Raw genomic sequence first — 21,456 nt, forward strand, 5'->3', positions numbered from 1 at the left:
CAGAACAGTTTAATTACCTCTGGTTATGAGCACTTTAGCCAGCAATAAAGCTTCTACGGCCTGTTCTTCGGACAGTGAACATCTGGCAATATCTACATTTTCGACCCCTTGATCAGCTCGCACTCTGAAAGTAAAGAAAATAGCTTTTTTTTTGTAGATATGAAAACAATAACTGCCATATGACCGTTCAATCTAAAGCAGCAGTTGTCATTTTCAGGATACGTCAATACAGCACAGAAAGCTTAACACCAGACTGGTATTGTGGTTGTTCATTAGGTGATGGGAAATATGCAATATGTATATACAAAATAATATACTTACCTTCCTTGATAATCCATCTATACCGCCAAAGATGACAATGTTGTATCTTGAAAAAAAGCATTTCAAATAAAAGTGAAATGTTTAACCCATTAACCTGCTTGGTTATTTATGTATACCAGTTGATGAAGAACTCCAGTTTAACTTAGTACCTTAGCAATTTATGATTTGAGTCAATGTGGACGAGAGACTGGGAAGCAGGGACATAGCGTTTTTGCAGAGCAGTGAAATGAAGCTGGATCATTTTGGCAATGATACCTGCACCATCGACATGCTGCAAAGACTCCCTAACTCTTCACCATTGTACATGATGGTCTATTGCTCTGATACTGAATTTGACCATTCTAAAGTCTGCATGGGGCATCCTTGCCTTAATGGCGCTGTATTTCTGGTCAAACTCTTCATCTGACATATCAGAATAGCATTCCCTGACAGACATATTGTGTTCTTTCATCCTTCTGTAAAAAAAGCTAACCGTTACACTGTCATGAAATATGGTTATATATCGACTATGAAACAAATAGGACATGCCCTGCTGATGAGTTGCCATGAAAGAAAGTTAGATTAATTCAACTGAAAATGGCAAGAACAGGCGTTCGTAGCTAAATGCTTTTGGTTAGCTTGAGAATAATAATTGCATGATTTATCATTCTACAGTATGTACAGTTGAAGTTGGAAGTTTACATACACCTAAGCCAAATATATTTAAACTCCGTTTTTCACAATTCCTGACATTTAATCCTAGTAAAAATTCCCTGTCTTAGGTCAGTTAGGATCACCACTTTATTTTAAGAATGTGAAATGTCAGAATAATAGTAGAGTGATTTATTTCAGCTATTATTTCTTTCATCACATTCCCAGTGGGTCAGAAGTTTACATACACTCAATTAGTATTTGGTAGCATTGCCTTTAAATTGTTTAACTTGGGTCAAACGTTTCGGGTAGCCTTTCAGAACTATTATTTCTGTATCTATAATTCTTAAAATAATTGTTATGTTTTTTAGTAAATTCACCGGAAGTTTGCGGTGGGTATGCTAGTTCTGAACGTCACATGCTAATGTAAAAAGCTGTTTTTTGATATAAATATGAACTTGATTGAACAAAACATGGATGTATTGTATAACATAATGTCCTAGGAGTGTCATCTGATGAAGATCATCAAAGGTTAGTGCTGCATTTAGCTGTGGTTTGGGTTTATGTGACATTATATGCTAGCTTGAAAAATGGGTGTCTGATTATTTCTGGCTGGGTACTCTGCTGACATAATCTAATGTTTTGCTTTCGTTGTGAAGCCTTTTTGAAATCGGACAGTGTGGTTAGATTAACGAGAGTCTTTAAAATGGTGTAAAATAGTCATATGTTTGAGAAATTGAAGTAATAGCATTTCTAAGGTATTTGAATATCGCGCCACGGGATTCCACTGGCTGTTGAGTAGGTGGGACGATTTCGTCCCACATACCCTAGAGAGGTTAAAGGGTAGAGCTGCCGCTTTCAAAGTGTGAGACTCTAACCCGGAAGCTTACAAGAAATCCTGCTATGCCCTGTGATGAACCATCAAACAGGCAAAGCGTCAATACAGGGCTAAGAATGAATCATACTACACCGGCTCCGACACTCGTCTTATGTGGCAGGGCTTGCAAACTATTACAGACTACAAAGGGAAGCACAGCCGCGAGCTGCCCAGTGACACGAGCCTACCAGACTAAATAACTTTTATGCTCGCTTCGAGGCAAGCAACACTGAGGCATGCATGAGAGCATCAGCTGTTCCAGGCAACTGTGTGATCACACTCTCCGTAGCCGACGTGAGTAAGACCTTTAAACAGGTCAACATACACAGGGCTGGACGGATTACCAGGACGTGTGCTCCGGGCATGTGCTGACCAACTGGCAGGTGTCTTCACTGACATTTTCAACATGTCCCTGATTAAGTCTGTAATACCAACATGCTTCAAGCAGACCACCACAGTCCCTGTGCCCAAGAACACAAAGGCAACCTGCCTAAATGACTACAGACCCGTAGCACTCACGTCTGTAGCCATGAAGTGCTTTGAAAGGTTGGTAATGGCTCACATCAACACCATTATCCCAGAAACCCTAGAACCACTCCAATTTGAATACCGCCCAAACAGATACACAGATGATGCAATCTCTATTGCACTCCACACTGCCCTTTCCCACCTGGACAAAAGGAACACTTATGTGAGAATGCTATTCATTGACTACAGCTCAGCGTTCAACACCATAGTACCCTCAAAGCTCATCACTAAGCTAAGGATCCTGGGACTAAACACTTCCTGCTGCAACTGGATCCTGGACTTCCTGACGGGCTGCCCCCAGGTGGTGATGGTAGGTAGCAACACATCTGCCACGCTGATCCTCAACACTGGAACTCCCCAGGGGTGCGTGCTCAGTCCCCTCCTGTACTCCCTGTTCACCCACAACTGCATGGCCAAGCATGACTCCAACACCATAATTAAGTTTGCAGATGACACAACAGTGGTAGGCCTGATCACCGACAACGACGAGACAACCTACAGAGAGGAAGTCAGAGACCTGGCCGGGTGGTGCCAGAATAACAACCTATCCCTCAACGTAACCAAGAGTAAGGAGATTATTGTGGACTACAGGAAAAGGAGGACCAAGCATGCCCACATTCTCATCGACAGGGCTGTAGTGGAGCAGGTTGAGAGCTTCAAGTTCCTTGGTGTCCATATCAACAACAAACTAGAATGGTCCAAACACACCAAGACAGTCGTGAAGAGGGCACGACAAAGCCTATTCCCTCTCAGGAAACGAAAAAGATTTGTCATGGGTCCTGAGATCCTCAAAAGGTTCTACAGCTGCAACATCAAGAGCATCCTGACTGGTTGCATCACTGCCTGGTACGGCAATTGCTCGGCTTCTGACCGCAAGGCACTACAGAGGGTAGTGCGTACGACCCAGTACATCACTGGGGCTAAGCTGCCTGCCATCCAGGACCTCTACACCAGGCAGTGTCAGAGGAAGACCCTAAAAAGACTCCAGCCACCCCAGTCATAGACTGTTCTCTCTACTACCGCATGGCAAGCGGTACCGGAGTGACAAGTCTAGGACAAAAAGGCTTCTCGACAGTTTTTACCCCCAAGCCATAAGACTCCTGAACAGGTAATCAAATGGCTACCCGGACTATTTGCATTGTGTGCCCCCCCAACCCCTCTTTTTACACTGTTGCTACTCTCTGTTTATAATATATGCATAGTCACTTTAACTATACATTCATGTACATACAACCTCAATTGGGCCGACCAACCAGTGCTCCTGCACATTGGCTAACCGGGCTATCTGCATTGTGTCCCACCCGCCAACCCCTCTTTTACGCTACTGCTACTCTCTGTTCATCATATATGCATAGTCACTTTAACCATATCTACATGTACATACTACCTCAATCAGCCTGACTAACCGGTGTCTGTATGTAGCCTCGCTACTTTTATAGCCTCGCTACTGTATATAGCCTGTCTTTTTACTGTTGTTTTATTTCTTTACGTAACTATTGTTCACCTAATACCTTTTTTGCACTATTGGTTAGAGCCTGTCAGTAAGTGTTTCACTGTAAGGTTTACACCTGTTGTATTCAGCACATGTGACTAATAAACTTTGATTTGAATTTTGTCCCGCACACTGAATATAGTTGCGGAGAGTCCCTGTAATCCTAGATTCAGGTCATTCAGGCGAGAAAAAACATCACCCAGATAGGCCCGTCGTGTGAGAAACTTGTCATCATGCAAGCGGTCAGAGAAGTGAAAATGATGGTCAGTAAAGAAAACTTTAAGCTCGTCTTTCAATTTAATACTTTGCCCAATGATAACCAGCACACTTTTGTATGTTGTAAAAGCGTTACATGGTCGCTGCCCATATCATTGTATAATGCAGAAAATATGAGAGTTCAGGGGCCTTGCTTTAACAAAGTTAAACAGTTTCACTGTAGTGTTCAAAACGTCTTTCAAGCTGTCAGGCATTCCCTTGGCAGCAAGAGCCTCTCGGTGGATGCTGCAGTGTACCCAAGTGGCGTCGGGAGCAACTGCTTGCACGCGCATTACCACTCCACTATGTCTCCCTGTCATGCTTTTGCGCCATCAGCACAGATACCAACATGAACAGCTGCTACGTTTGGCTACATACGGACCGTTAAGTGGAATTCCCGTGAGAGAGTAACGCTTTTTAAAAATGTATTTTACCTTTATTTAACTAGGCAAGTCAGTTAAGACAAATTCTTATTTTCAATGACGGCCTAGGAACAGCTTAATGTGATTGGGTGTTAATTATTTGATTTGGTTACCTGTATTTGACATTGTGTTGTTATTTTGCTGAACACTAGATGGTTTAATTTTATTTTTGGCAGTGAAATGTGGCTACTCAGGGGAGGAAAAAAAACTCACCCAAATGTATAGCCCGTTGGAAAATATAAATGGATTGTTTGAAAATGTGAAGGGAAAAAAGTTTTAAAAAATATATATATTTTTTTATTATTTTTTTATTTGGCATACCTCAAGTTTGGGAATACCTGTCTTTAAGAATTGGATGACAACATACTCACTTGGGATCTCACTTGGTGAAGGACAAAGAAATATAAATAAATGAATGCAGCAACCATTTCTCTGTCACTAGCAAACACGGTCATGGGTGGTACTGTTAACTCTAAAATTCACTTGAAAGGCACCCTGGGGAATATGCAAATAAGGCTTAAAACCCTACAGCAGGTCTATACATTTCCCTTTCTGGGTGGCCGAAAAATTTCTGGTTTACAATTTTTGTCTGGTTCTTCAAAGAACCATCACATTCATGGTTCTTCAGAGACACTAAAATAACTTGCGCCTTTTTTTTAAAGAGTGTATGTAAATTTGCTGATGCTCTGCCAACAGTAGAGTTCAACTTGAGAGTAAAACAGTTGTAATCATTTCCTTTATTTAGATGGTTGTGGTTTGGACTGCATAACATTCTTTGTAAAGGAAAAGTAAGAGACTGTAGGGAGGACATATTCACACATGGCTGTGATAGTGTCCAGTGATATCTTGTAGCAGGAGCTGCAGTCTCAATAAGCTCTCTCTCTCTCACTCTCTCTCTCTATATTTCTCTCAGTCTATTTCTGTCTCTGTCACACTCTCTCTCCCCCTCAATCTCACTCACTCTTTATCGCTGTGCTTTAGGGTTTATTCATCTTCATTAGAAGAGAACAACTTGACAACAGTGGAAGCCTGTAAGTACTGTTATTGTGAAGAGGAAATGTTTAGGAGCAACACCGGCTCAGCCGCGAAGTGGTAGGCCACAAAAGCTCACAGAACGGGACCACCGATTGCTGAAGCGCATAAAAATAGTCTGTCCTCGGTCACAACATTCACTACCAAGTTCCAAACTGCCTCTGGAGCAACGTCAGCACAAGAACTGTTCATCAGGTGGTTCATGAAATGGGTTTCCATGGCCGAGGAGCCGCACACTAGCCTAAGATCACCATGTGCAATGCAACGCGTCGGCTGGAGTGGTGTAAAGCTCGACGCCATTAGACTCTGGAGCAATGGAAATGCGTTCTCTGGAGTGACAAATCACGCTTCACCCTTTGTCAGTCTGACGGACGAATCTGGGTTTGGCGGATGCCAGGAGAAAGCTTCCTGCCCCAATGCATAACTTCCAACTTTGTGGCAACAGTTTGGGGAAGGCCCTTTCCTGTTTCAGCATGATAATGCCCCCATGCACAAAGCGAGGTCCATACAGAAATGGTTTGTCGAGATTGGTGTGAAAGAACTTGACTGGCCTGCACAGAGCCCTGACCTCATCCCCATCGAACACCTTTAGGATGAATTGGATGGCGACTGCGAGCCAGGCCTAATCGCCCAACATCAGTGCCCGACCTCACTAATGCTCATGGCTGAATGGATACAGGTCCCCTCAGCAATGTTCCAACATCTAGCAGCAATGGGGGGGACCAACTCCATGTTAACGCCCATGATTTTAGACTATCAGGTGTCCACATACTTTTGGTCAAGTAGTGTGTGTGTGTGTGTGTGTGTGTGTAGAAGAGAGACACATAATATATATTTAGTGAATGTCTTGAGTGTATACAGTGAATGGATAGTCCTGTTATGTAATGTTTTATAGTGCATCTGTGTCAAAGCTGTTAATTGGACTGAAAAGGCATGCATATTTCATGTACAGTACATCAGCAGGATATAAATCTCGGCTACATGGCATGAAGAGTTGGGAATATTGAATCCTGAAGTTGCATTTCTCATCTCACCAATGTATCATGGGTCTGTGTTTGTTTAGTAACTATTTTGGAGTCCACGTAGAATTGTATTTGTGGTTCTGGAGACCAAGAAAACACCATGAATAATTGGGTGGATATATTTTACAGTGTTATGATGCCTGGCATATTTCCCCTTTCTCCCTCAATCACTCTCGTTTTCTCTCTCTCTCTCTCTCACTAATATCTCCCTGTCTTCCATTCGCTCTTTCTCTCTCTCTCTCTCTTTCTTGCTCTCTCTCGCTCTTTTTCTTTCTCTCTTTTTCTTGCTCTCTCTTGCTCTCTCTCGCTCTTTTTCTTGCTCGCTCTATCTATCTATCTATCTATCTATCTATCTATCTATCTATCTATCCAGTTGAAGTCGGAAGTTTACATACACTTAGGTTGGAGTCAATTAAACTCGTTTTTCAACCATTCCACAAATTTCTTGTTAAACTATAGTTTTGGCAAGTCGGTTAGGACATCTACTTTGTGCATGACACAAGTCATTTTTACAACAATTGTTTACAGACAGATTATTTCACTTATAACTCCCTGTATCACCATTCCAGTGGGTCAGAAGTTTACATACACTAATGTAATACCCTTGTTTGAACCAGGTATTGAGTTTATTTGTTATAATTAATTGGTATTATATTTAAAAGATGATTGAATTGCTCCTAAACTGTAATGTTGTTAATGCATTATGCTTTTTGAAGAAATATTTATTTCATGTATAAGTGAATAGTTTGTTTTTCTTTTGAAGTTTAAGTTTTGACCAATAAGGTCGCTTGTTAAGTTGTGGCCAATGGGAGTTGACCTGGTTAACGGGAGGCCTGGGAAAAAAGAGAGGGGAAAGACGTTGATGAAAGGATGGACGGTTTACCTTAGGACGGTTGGTTGGTGAAGAAAAATTATAAAAGAAGACGACAGAACTAGAACAAAACCCATACCCACTAAGACATGTTTTATTTTATAAAAGAGTTATTATAATTTTGTTCAAACTTAGTAAAGACTGAAGCTACCGTCTCGTCGTGGAGGTATTCGCCAGCCTTGAGGTTAGCCTAGCATCGTGTGACACCGGCAGATAATTGCTTGGGAAACTTAACGAGTTCGTGTTCCCATGGGATATCGGTTACGGCTAAGGAGTACTGTCTGCATGGGTAGCTGTGCTTGCCTTGGACTTTGTGAGGAGACCTGCATGGAATTGCCATACTTTGCTGAGGGAATATCTACCAAGCAGTGAGTAACCACCACGTGAGGTGCTTCTGGTTATTTTTGGGTGTCGTAATTTTTTTGAGCTCCAACGCGCGCCAACAGTTTATTTAAGCAAACTTGAAATAATTTGGACACGGGTTGTGCACGACTCATTGGGGTTTATTATTTTTTATTTCTTTTGATGTTGTGTCTGAACATGTATTTGTGTTTGAAAATGTTTTAATACATATATGGAACGTTATGTATGTTGCCTTGGTGGAGTCATTGACTGTTTCAATTTAATTTAATGCATGGGATGGTTTATCCTGGATTAATAACAGAAACCTATAATCATTTAATCTGAAGATAATACCCTATTGTCATAACCCTAGATAGTTTACAATAGGAATTCTTATTGGAGATGTCCTTCTCACCTAACATCCCATGCTGTTGAGGCACTCTACATAAGTTAATATTGTGAGAGTCATATTCGAGCCTGGTGAGAGCATTACACTAAGTTGACTGTGCCTTTAAACAGCTTGGAAAATTCCAGAAAATGATGTCATGGCTTTAGAAGCTTCTGATAGGCTAATTGACATCATTTGAGTCAATTGGAGGTGTACCTGTGGATGTATTTCAAAAATCGTAGACCTCCACAAGTCTGGTTCATCCTTGGGAGCAATTTCCAAACGCCTTAAATTACCACATTCATCTGTACAAACAATAGTACGCAAGTATAAACACTATGGGACCACGCAGCCGTCGTACCGCTCAGGAAGGAGACGCATTCTGTCTCCTAGAGATGAAAGTACTTTGATGCGAAAAGTGCAAAGGACCGTGTGAAGATGCTGGAGGAAACGGGTACAAAAGTATCTATATCCACAGTAAAATGAGTCCTATATCGACATAACTTCAAAGGCAGCTCAGCAAGGAAGAAGCCACTGCTCCAAAACCGCCATGAAAAAGCCAGAATATGGTTTGCAACTGCACATGGGGACAAAGATTGTACTTTTTGGAGAAATGTCCACTGGTCTAATGAAACAAAAATAGAACTGTTTGGCCATAATGACCATAGTTATGTTTGGGGGAAAAGGGCGAGGCTTGCAAGCTGAAGAACACCATCCCAACCGTGAAGCACGGGGGTGGCAACATCATGTTGTGGGGGTGCTTTGCTGCAGGAGGGACTGGTGCACTTCATAAAAACAGATGGCATCATGAGGAAAGGAAAATTATGTGGATATATTGAAGCAACATCTCAAGACATCAGTCAGGAAGTTAAAGCTTGGTCGCAAATGGGTCTTCCAAATGGACAATGACCCCAAGCATACTTCCAAAGTTGTGGCAAAATGGCTTAAGAACAACAAAGTCAAGGTATTGGAGTGGCCATCACAATGCCCTGACCTCATTCCTATAGAACATTTGTGGGCAGAGCTGAAAAAGCTTGTGCGAGAAAGGAGGCCTACAAACCTGACTCAGTTACACCAGCTCTGTCAGGAGGAATGGGCCAAATTTACCCAACTTATTGTGGGAAGCTTGTGGAAGGCTACCCAAAATGTTTGACCCAAGTTAAAAAATTTAAAGGCAATGCTACCAAATACTAATTGAGTGTATGTAAACTGATAAATCATTCTCTCTACAATTTTTCTGACATTTCACATTCTTAAAATAAAGTGGTGATCCTAACTGAACTAAGACAGGGAATTTTTACTAGGACAAAATGTCAGGAATTGTGAAAAACTGAGTTTAAATGTATTTGGCTAAGGTGTATGTAAACTTCCGACTTCAACTGTATGTCTATACAGTATCTCACAAAAGTGAGTACACCCCTCACATTTTTATAAATATTAGAGTATATCTTTTCATGTGACAACACTGAAGAAATGACACTTTGCTACAATGTAAAGTAGTGAGTGTACAGTTTGTATAACAGTGTAAATTTGCTGTCCCCTCAAAATAACACAACACACAGCCATTAATGTCTAAACCGCTGGCAACAAAAGTGAGTACACCCCTTAGTGAAAATATCCAAATTGGGCCCAAAGTGTCAATATTTTGTGTGGCCACCATCATTTCCAGCACTGCCTTAACCCTCTTGAGCATGGAGTTCACCAGAGCTTCACAGGTTGCCACTGGAGTCCTCTTCCACTCCTCCATGACGACATCACGGAGCTGGTGGATGTTAGACCTTGCACTCCTCCACCTTCCGTTTGAGGATGCCCCACAGATGCTCAATAGGGTTTAGGTCTGGAGACATGCTTGGCCAGTCCATCACCTTTACCCTCAGCTTCTTTAGCAAGGCAGTGGTCGTCTTGGAGGTGTGTTTGGGGTCGTTATCATGTTGGAATACTGCCCTGCTTCAGTATATCACAGTACATGTTGGCATTCATGGTTCCCTCAATGAACTGTAGCTCCCCAGTGCCGGCAGCACTCATGCAGCCCCAGACCATGACACTCCCACCACCATGCTTGACTGTAGGCAAGACACACTTGTCTTTGTACTCCTCACCTGGTTGCCGCCACACACGCTTGACACCATCTGAACCATATAAGTTTATCTTGGTCTCATCAGACCACAGGACATGGTTCCAGTAATCCATGTCCTTAGTCTGCTTGTCTTCAGCAAACTGTTTGCGGGCTTTCTTGTGCATTTATCTTTAGAAGAGGCTTCCTTCTGGGACGACAGCCATGCAGACCAATTTGATGCAGTGTGTGGCGTGTGGTCTGAGCACTGACAGGCTGACCCCCCCCACCCCTTCAACCTCTGCAGCAATGCTGGCAGCACTCATACGTCTATTTCCCAAAGACAACCTCTGGATATGACGCTGAGCACGTGCACTCAACTTCTTTGGTTGACCATGGCGAGGCCTGTTCTGAGTGGAACCTGTCCTGTTAAACCGCTGTATGGTCTTGGCCACCATGCTGCAGCTCAGTTTCAGGGTCTTGGCAATCTTCTTATAGCCCAGGCCATCTTTATGTAGAGCAACAATTCTTTTTTTCAGATCCTCAGAGAGTTCTTTGCCATGAGGTTCCATGTTGAACTTCCAGTGACCAGTCAGCATGAGGGAGTGTGAGAGCGATGACACCAAATTTAACACACCTGCTCCCCATTCACACCTGAGACCTTGTAACACTAACGAGTCACATGACACCGGGGAGGGAAAATGGCTAATTGGGCCCAATTTGGATATTTTCACTTAGGGGTGTAATCACTTTTTTTGCAAGTGGTTTAGACATTATTGGCTGTGTGCTGAGTTATTTTGAGGGGACAGCAAATGTACACTGTTATACAAGCTGTACACTCACTACTTTACATTGTAGCAAAGTGTCATTTCTTCAGTGTTGTCACATGAACAGATATACTCAAATATTTACAAAAATGTGAGGGGTGTACTCACTTTTGTGAGATACTGTGTGTGTGTGTGTGTGTGTGTGTGTGTATATATATGTGTATATATGTATGTATATGTGTGTGTATATATATATATATATGTGTATATATGTGTGTGTGTGTGTGTGTGTGTGTGTGTGTGTATGTATATATATGTGTATATATGTATGTATATGTGTGTGTATATATATATATATATATATGTGTATATATGTGTGTGTGTGTGTGTGTGTGTGTATGTATATATGTGTGTGTGTGTGTATATATATATATATGTATGTGTGTATATATATATATGTATATATATATACATATACATATACATATACAGTGTGTGTGTGTGTGTGTATACAGCCCATGTTGTGCAGCATACCAAGCCCTGGGCCTTCTGTCAGAGTGATTTCAGTCAGGTCTCGTCCGAGAGCACTCCAGAGCTGCATGCCACGCCATTGTCAGCGGCACCATGTAATCCCTGTTCAACCATGTTCAACACAATGCTCATTGCACAATCACATGGAGGCTCTGACAGAAATATCTCAAGTAGGAGAGTGAGAGACAGGATGGGAATGTAGATAGATAAAACTACAGTAAAGCAAAGTCTCATAAAGAAACCCTGCACAAAGTGAAAAAGTATTTTCTTTGTATTACGCAATACTTATACTGTATGGGCATATTTACTGCCACTTACTGCAATAATACTTCACTTAGCAGATGCTTTTATCCAAAGCGATTTACATTACAGCGAGTGCCTACATTTCTTTTATCATTTGGAATAAAAATGTTCAACTGTCAGTGTGTGTAGGCCTATGTGATAAATGTGGGAATTGAACCCACGACCTTTGCGTTGTAAGCACCATACTCTTACTCTACCATCTGAGTCCCACAGGACCACTTCAGTTCAGTGCTATGTTTGTTGTAATATCAGTGCCTTCAGCTATCCGAGTCAGAACTCTGGCATTAAGACAGACTGGCCTCTCCAAGGGCAGTATGTCATCAAATTACCTCAGATGTCAGTCAAAGCTGAAGGGCAGACTGTCTCCCTGCATTAATATAAACAAATGATTCCATGCATAATACCGCCAATATTTTTTTATTATTTTTTTTTTTAAACAATAAAAAAATATATATATATTTTGAAAATGACTTTTTTTCCTGTATATTAGTATTTTCTGTATATATATATTTTGTTATTTTCAACAAACACATCACTTCTCTGGCACTCTTTTAGTTTCAGATAATATTGTTAATCTAGTATTGGGAAGTGGCTTGCTATCGCTTGATTCTTAATCTCAGCCGTTGAGTCTGGGGTCCTTTGTGGACACTATGGTCTCTATTTTCAGTTGGCGTTAAAGCAGTGCTGTTGTCAAACACACTCTTGTTTGCAATTTAAAAACAAAATAACCCTTGCACCAGCATTGGGAATTTACCTGTTTAACATCAGCTCGCTTGCGTTAATGTGGGAGGTGTGGAAATATTTGAGGGGAGTCCTTAAAAATGTGTGCCAACGTGCTAAATTCAGGCCTCGCAACTGGAGATATTTAGGCAACACTTTACTTGAAAACCAGCGTCATAACACGTTATGATATGGTCATAACCATGTCATAATATGTCATAACAGCTGAAATAACTTGCCATAACCTTTTATAATATGGTCACAACACTGTCATGACCCATAAATGTATACCTATTGTGACATATATTGCATTATTTTATGGCTGGTTATAACACCTATATCGGAGTGTCAAAACTCACATTTGAATAAATGTTTTTTTTCCTTCCAAGAAGTTTCCATTCATTTGAACGTTTGTTTCTTAAGTGCTTTGTTGTTGTTGTAATTAATTCCTGACAGTCATGTTTTTTTTTTAAATCATACAGAATTTTAAGTAAATTGCAGAAAATACACTTTATGACACTCATGAAGCATTATGACCATCCTGTGTCACTTTACTTGTACTAAGAAAATGCACTTTATGACACTGTCAAGAAGCATTATGACCATCATAATCATATAAGCCAGATAGGCCTATCACGTACATGACTTTATGTCAGTCATCAGCCAAAAAGAGGATGTCTTGTCCTGCTCCTGAAATCTGCTCATCTGCAACAGAGCATTGGGGTAGGTGCATGTCTGACATCAATGTGTGACAAGTAGACTGAGGTGTAATGGAGTGTTTTGCCTTGTGTGGTAGGTTTTGTGGGTCTTAACACTCTTATGTAGGTGTCATAATCATAAAATAACACAATATACAGTATGTCACAACAGGTCTAAATATATGTGTCATGGCAGTGTTATGACCATATTATAATAGGTTATAACAAGTTATGACATACTGCATTATAACATGGTTATGACCAGTCTCAAGTAAAGTTTTACCGATATTTAAGACCAACCAAAATCTGGTCAAAATCAGATTTTACCAGCGGAGGCAAACATTAGCCTAATCAGTAGCCTATCCCCAATGTTTTACTAGAAATATCATCTTTGGGAGCAGCAAAACAGTCAACAGACATTGCCTTTTTAGTAATTTTTTAACATTATTTTTGTCCAGCTTTATGTGCGCTGCCCATTGAATGAAAAATGTAACTGACTGTAGGAAGCCTGATTAGAAACATGAAGTTGCTATAAAGACTGATTATTGTTATCTTCCACCTTCTTCTTTTGGACTTTAAGGTCAAATCGCAGGAATTCCGAAGGCTGTCCAGTGTGGAATCCGCTGTTTGTTTGTTTACCTCAACATTTCTTCACGTGGCAAAGTCACTACATGGCCTTATTAACGGTGAGGTAGGCAAATTATTTTTGAACGTTTGATAGAAACATCAATGGCTCAGGCATGCAACACCATTTTGAAATGCGAATTCCAGGCTAATTCCATGTTGAAGCCAATTACTTTCTTCATGTAAACCACAGAATAGGCTACATGTTTGTTATAACTAGGAATATTATAGGGGGACTGTGAAGACTACTATTTAAAGATAAACATCCATGACCTCCTGCAGAATTTGAGTTTATGACAACTAAACATCAGACACCGTAAATACACAAATTTAAGCAACTGCATAATTAGCTTCGGAGCAGGTTTTTATTGGCTACTGAGTGGTCAAGCCCTCATCTCACCTCCAATGAATTCATTCATAAAGCCTGCCTCTTTACGCTAAAGCCAGCTGGTGTGCCAAATAATTCCCATTGTGAAAATAGCAACAGTATTTCTGACACATCCCTTGACGTCTGACGTTACCACCAGTGCTAGGATTTACCGTTGAGTTAGGTTTGTTAAAATAGAGCCCTCTATTTTATTCCTTTATTCAATGTAATCCCTTAAATATATTCCAAATATATGTAAACAGTTTGTTTAATATGATTATATCTGTCAGCAGAGACGTATTAGGGGTTCCAGGCTGAGGCTTAATTGAGCTAGCTAATTCTTCCCCCTCTGATGTGAACATTGTCCCTCCCTTTCTAACACCCTTATTTGTGCATCACAACAAGGCGGCTTGCATAAAACAAAGAGATAAGAATCCACACTGATAACGAACGACCAGTAACATGCATAATCAATCTATTTTACCCAGCATTACAAGTAAGTGCCTAGTACCCGCAAACCAGCCTAGCCGAGCCCAGACTTCACTTTATGATACCGGAATAATTAGTGGTGTGAGATAAGGCCGGAGGAATCTATCATCATACCCCTGGGCACTGGGATTTCCAGGTAGTAATGGGGAAATGGATGCTCCTCTGTTCTAGGAAGACGATCCATCATTTAACATGCTAACTAGGCAAGGGATTTTAACATGGAGATAATGCAGGTGCATCTTTATCACATGGCCTCTGAGACTTCAGTATGGTAGTACGGGGTCTCCTCTCTCATTATCTCTGTCCTGAGGTATAGTGAACTTGTTCCTTTTTGAGAAAGTAGTAGTAGTATGTGCAGTGGCGTGTATTCATGGATGCTACGGGAAGCCAGGCTTCCCCAAGAAATTGACCAAGAAAAAAAGAAAAAAACAACAAAATAATTTTCCTAGAATTTGTAAGAGGCTGAATGTATCTCACCGGTTAAAGTATCCGAACAAACAAAACAGCACCCCTCTGTCTCAGTATGTGTAAGTGTATCTTTCTGAGACTGTCTGGTCAGAAAGAGTATGACATTGTTGTCGCCCGTAGCATTGAATGCAAGGGAAGCCAGTGAGCATTTGGCCTCCCTTCATAAAACAAATATAAAATAATAGCCAATCAGCATTGAGCTAAACTGAGTGAGCCTGTTCCTCTGTGAGAAAGCAGTAGTAGTATATGTCCCCCAGTAAAGAGTTAGACGACTGTTAGTCAACTTGATTCACATGCAGAGGTGAAATTGAAAGATGTTTTGGTGGGTAATAGTTTAATGCGCATGCTTGAATCCTACTCACCCAGGGCATTTTTCTGCCAGTGGTTTTTAAGAAAATATAGATTACCTCAGTAGATATCGAATCACCTTTTTGTGATTCTGCAAAGAACACACACAAAAAAAGGAATTGGTCCATCGCCTGTGTATCTGATGTGTATTCCACAAGTCTCTCAAGACATCAATCAACTACTATTTGTTTTTATTACTGACAAATCATTCGATCTGAATGAAATGGGTAAACCTTGAGAGCTGAACATTACAAACACATTGGTGTCATTCAACAATACTGGGGAGAGAACAAAAGAAAGAGGTGACCCTTACTCTGTTACCAGATAGTATTCCAAGGACATTGGTTATATTTTGAGTACTGTAGCTATTCACTTAGTACTATTCAGTTTCATTCTTCCTGGGTTGTGATTTCAGAAGCACCAGTAGATAGCCTACTAATACTTCAGTCTGGACCAAGTATCCCAAAAGTCTGCCTTCGTCTATGGAAAAGATACCCTGCATCTCTTTCTCTCTCCATCTTACTCACCCAAGGACAGAGAGAGCAGCACAGCTGGTACCACACAGATGGCAACCTGAGCTATTTTCTGGAAAGCTTTTGTACTATATAAAGAAAGTGACAGGGCCTTTGTAAGTCTACCTGCCCCACTTCCCTTCCCCAATAACTTCCTCAACCTCGTCCTAAAAGCATGCCTTGAGAGAAAAGGTGTGAAAGGTGAACAAAGCCTTTCCAAAATCCTCAGTCCTTGCCAAACATCATTGTCACTCAAAGAAGGTTTCTGCTGTGCTGTTCTATCCTTCCCCTATTTCTTTCCATTTGTATTCCAAGTTCTGACTTGATTTAGGCCTACTACCTGCCAACATTGACAACAGAACAATGCATGTAATCTAAATTACCATGTCATGGCCCTTAGACTACATCCAGTTTATTGAGTATTTATCACAGTGCCATCCGTTTTTTCACCAAAGCCCCATATACTACCCACCACTGCGACCTGCACGCTCTCGTTGACTGGCCCTCGCTTCATACTCGTCGCCAAACCCACTGGCTCCAGGTCATCTACAAGACCCTGCTAGGTAAAGTCCCCCCTTATCTCAGCTAAACTGGTCACCATAGCAGCACCCGCCTGTAGCACGCGCTCCACCAGGTATATCTCTCTGGTTACCCCCAAAGCCAATTCCTCCTTTGGTCGTCTCTCCTTCCAGTTCTCTGCTGCCAATGACTTGAACGAACTACAAAAATCTCTGAAACTGGAAACACTTCTCTCCCTCACTAGCTTTAAACACCAGCTATCAGAGCAGCTCACAGATCACTGCACCTGTACATAGCCCATCTATAATTTAGCCTTAACAACTACCGCTTCTGTATTTATTTATTTTGCTCCTTTGCACACCATTATTTCTATTTCTACTTTGCACTTTCTTCCACTACAAATCTACTATTCCAGTGTTTTACTTGCTATATTGTATTTACTTTGCCACCATGGCCTTTTTTACATTTACCTCCCTTATCTCACCTCATTTGCTCACTTTGTATATAGACCTATTTTTCTACTGTATTATTGACTGTATGTTTGTTTTACTCCATGTGTAACTCTGTGTTGTTGTATGTGTCAAACTGCTTTGGTTTATCTTGGCCAGGTCGCAGTTGTAAATGAGAAGTTGTTCTCAACTTGCCTACCTGGTTAAATAAAGGTGAAATAAAATAAAAAATAATAAAAGTCTCTAGAGTAGCGCTTAAATCATAAACGGGGTTTACGAATCCCTACATCAAATACCAATGTTATCAATTATTTATTCCAAGATCTAGAAACATTACTCAGTTTGCTTTTGATGTAAAATGCCTTCTTAATCTTCAGATCATCAGATCAAACTGAAAAAATATTACTCTTAAACAACTTGACATTTGATATTTTGAACAGAAATGTTCCTCAAAGCAATAACTTGTTGATGACGTGTCCTCCCTACTGGTTCCTCTTGAATATACAGATGTGTAAACAAACTTATCAGTACACAATAGTAGAGTCTAGCAACTCCAACTACCAACTCCAGTGATAACTGTCGATCAGTAATGTGTTGATTTCTGTATGTAGCTTCTCATTTCTACTCTAGTTACCTACCTAACAAGCAGCACAATTTGCAGACCCAGGCAAATCAGTGATAAGTGTTGAGCATATTGTGTGTTAGTGCAGTTTCAAGTTTCTACACTAGTTTCGCTCAATTGTTAGCTACCTAAACTGCACAACTTCATGACTGCCTAGTGATAACTGTCTTAAGTTAAATTCACACACTTACGGAGACCGAAGGTACGGAGTGTACCGCTGTGTTGCAATATCGTTTTTCATCACAAAGGGGGCGGCTACTTCTAATATGCTCCGACATTCAATGTACTTTTGTACTACCTGAATATTGAGAAGTGACTCATTTCTTTTTTATTGATTTCTTTTTTTATAAATCTGATTACTTCACATAGAGATGTGGAAAGCTAAAAAGGCTAGCTAGCTTGCTATGTTTTTAGCCAGGCTAAAGCCAGCTAGCTAGGCTGCCAGCTAGCTTCTACTAGCAAGGGAAGTTGACTCTTCCTTGCTTTAAAAAACAAAACAAAATGAAACCTTGCTATCGTCCACTTTTCCAAAAATCCCACTCCACCCACATTCACGTATGCACGTAGATCAATGGAGTGAAGCTTGTAGTAACTGTCGAGCCATAATGTGTTGGTGCAGTCGATCAATGTCTCCCCACTCGTTTCCATTGAGTCCAGAAGTCTTAACAGAATCTTATTGCCTGCCTGTCCACTCATGAGGGACAGTTGAGAAGCAATCTCGCCTCAGAGTGGAGGACATTGTTCCGCCGCTACATTCAATTTGCACCAGTTTCATCCTAATGCAAATGCCCCCAGACCCAGTTCCAGCAGATTAGTGATAAACTGATATAGCAGGAGGACAAAGATCTTAAGTCTTTGTCAGACAACATTGATTGATTGGACGCAGTCAGGTACATGGAGACAAGATGTAGGCTAGTTAATTAGCTATTTGCTTCTGTTTCTAAGTTACTGGCAGGACATTTTCAACACACACACACGACAGTCGGGCGCACACACACCATGCGTCAGTGTGTGCAGCATCTATCTGTCTATGTCTCATGGAAAGGAGAAAACGATGGTTACCACCATCCTAACCTGTCCCCTGAAGGCTTGTCTGGCTAAATGATCAAATGGTTTGTCTCTGATAGAGTGACCTCAGGTGTGACTGTGTCACTGCGAGACAAGGTCGTTACATGGAATGAACAGTCCAATGTCACCCTGTGAAACGGCACTTCTCAGCAGAAAGTGAATTCGAAGGTAAGATGATGGAATCATATGAGTCATATCATGGTTAACCTTGTACAAGACACCATGAGAAAATGCACAACTTTATAAGGTATAGCCTAACCCTTGTAGGTCGGAAAGTTATTACATCAGGTGATTTTCTTTTTGAATACACATCAGGCGAGACAGTACGTGATTTATATTCCACAAATGCAAAAATGATGACTCATGCTATTAAATTAGAATCCTCACTCCTCCAGAAGGATTGTTTTCATACCCCATGCAGTCAAACTTTACAGACAGGCGCTTCTTTTAATTTGGTATCTGATTGGCATTTGGAGTTGTATTTGTACCGGAAAAGTTTCCAAGCCAATCAGGGATCAAACAATTTTTCAACAATTCGGTCGTCGGGCGGCAAATGCTGCTCTCACTATCTGTCTAATTAAAACCCAGAATGTACTGTATGGACACATCGTAGACCGGCCTACTCCGTAGGGAGATGAAACTTTGCAGTTGACCAGATGTGTCTGCTTCTTTCATCTTTCTTTACATCCTCCTCAGTGAGTGATACCACATCTCTCAACGCATGACTACCCAATCTGAGGCGCCTTGCCCTGTCGAAAAGGAGAGAGAAAGAGAGAGCGAGAAAGAGTAAAAAAAAAACCCAGAAAGAACACATGCTTTGCAGAAATTAGTGCGTAAACAACTATAAAAGCCAAAACTTGAGCTTCGTTTTAATTGCATCCGTTTCGTCTTCGTGCTTCAAACGGCAAGCTATTGGTGGTTGCTGCTTTGATCTACCTCTCTGTCTCCCTCACCTCGTCTCGCTGGAGCGAGGAGGCTTCGACTTGGCTTCCCTGTCTGTTTAGGGATGAAAAAGCAAAAGCTAGATCTTGTTATTTGCATGATGATTAACCGGGGCCATCAAATTCACAGTGATTTTTTTCTTTCAATACAATACTCTTGCTTATAACTATTTGTGTTAACCTTGGCTATTAATGATGAACAGGGCCTCAAGTTTGCCATCAAATATCCACATTCCAGTGATTTCTTTCAATACACTACTTTACATAACCAGCTCACTGGTCACCATAGCAACACCCACCCGTAGCACACGCTCCAGCAGGTATATTTCACCGGTCATCTCCAAAGCCAACTCCCCCTTTGGCCGCCTTTCCTTCCAGTTCTCTGCTGCCAATGACTGGAACGAATTGCAAAAATCACTGAAGCTGGAGACTTATATCTCCATCACTAACATTAAGCATCAGCTGTACTTGCACATCATCTTCTGCACATCTATCACTCCAGTGTTAATGCTAAATTGTAATTATTTCACCACTATGTCCTATTTATTGCCTTACCTCCCTAATCTTACTACATTTGCACACACTGTATATATATTTTTCTATTGTGTTATTGACTATACGTTTGTTTATCCCATGTGTAACTCTGAGTTGTTTGTGTCGCACTGCTTTGCTTTATCTTGGCCAGGTCGCAGTTGTAAATGAGAACTTGTTCTCAACTGGCCTACCTGGTTAAATAAAGGTAAAATAAAAACATTTGTGTTCTCTCCCACTTAACCTTGGCTATTGATGATATACAAAGCACCTGTCATTCACACAACAATACAAGTCATTTTGTAAACTCCACAGATTCATTTAATTTAATTTAGGCTTGTAATACGGCATCTGCGACGTTGTAACCTAACTATACATATGAAGAGATGGTCAAACTGTTAAATAAATGCAGTATGTTGTCATTAATTCGGGGTACTATCTACATTGTTTCTTGTCTAGTCTCTCGTCACAGCCTTGACATTAGCTGATTTGGTTCTGGCTATCCCAAGATTATTTCCAATCAAATTTTGATTAGACCCTATTTCTAACTGGTTTTTCCTTTGGGTTAATTTAATTTTAGCTTATTCAAACCTTCTCCCATTACATCCCATCCCCATTGGGAGTTGGTAAGCTTGTCAAACATGGGCAGTAGCCTAAGCTTAGTTTGCTACATGAGGCAGAAACACAGGTGTTTTGCTGTGAGGATCCAGGAAGTTTATCAACATTTAACCACTGTACAAATAAATAAAACCTCAGCTCTGTGAAGCAGTTCACACACACCCATAGAAAGAGCTACCTGAGCAGTTTCAGTGCTTGCTTTTAATTTCACTTAAGATACAATTAACGGGTAGGATAGAGAGGTAAGGCGGTGGAGCTTCACATGCGCTGTGTTTGACATCAAGCACCACCAGGGGAGAGATAAAACACATAGGAGACAGCAGAAATCATGCTGGGTGGAGAAGCCATGGGCTGGCATCATCACCTTACTGAGTGAAGGGAGGTGACACTTATGAATCCCTTCTTATTAAATAGTAGCATGATCTACCTCCTGATAGTGAATCTGGAAGAAAATATAGTAGAACGATAATATTTCCATAAATATAACCAGTTTATAACCATAACTCAATCCATAATCTACCCCAAACACGATACCTCAAAAGTGAAGACTTGCAGTCCAATCTGAGACTTGTAATAATAATTGATATATTTATATATATATATATATATATATATATATTATATATATATATATATATATATATATAT

At 40.8% G+C, this 21,456-nt stretch overlaps 1 pseudogene; it reads right to left on the reverse strand.

Annotated features, from left to right (window-relative positions):
* Positions 1-21,456, reverse strand: part of LOC115179267 (patatin-like phospholipase domain-containing protein 4) — an 87,571-nt pseudogene that overhangs the window by 34,959 nt on the left and 31,156 nt on the right.

This window comes from Salmo trutta, chromosome 39, assembly GCF_901001165.1.
Source record: "Salmo trutta chromosome 39, fSalTru1.1, whole genome shotgun sequence".
Classification (NCBI taxonomy): domain Eukaryota; kingdom Metazoa; phylum Chordata; class Actinopteri; order Salmoniformes; family Salmonidae; genus Salmo; species Salmo trutta.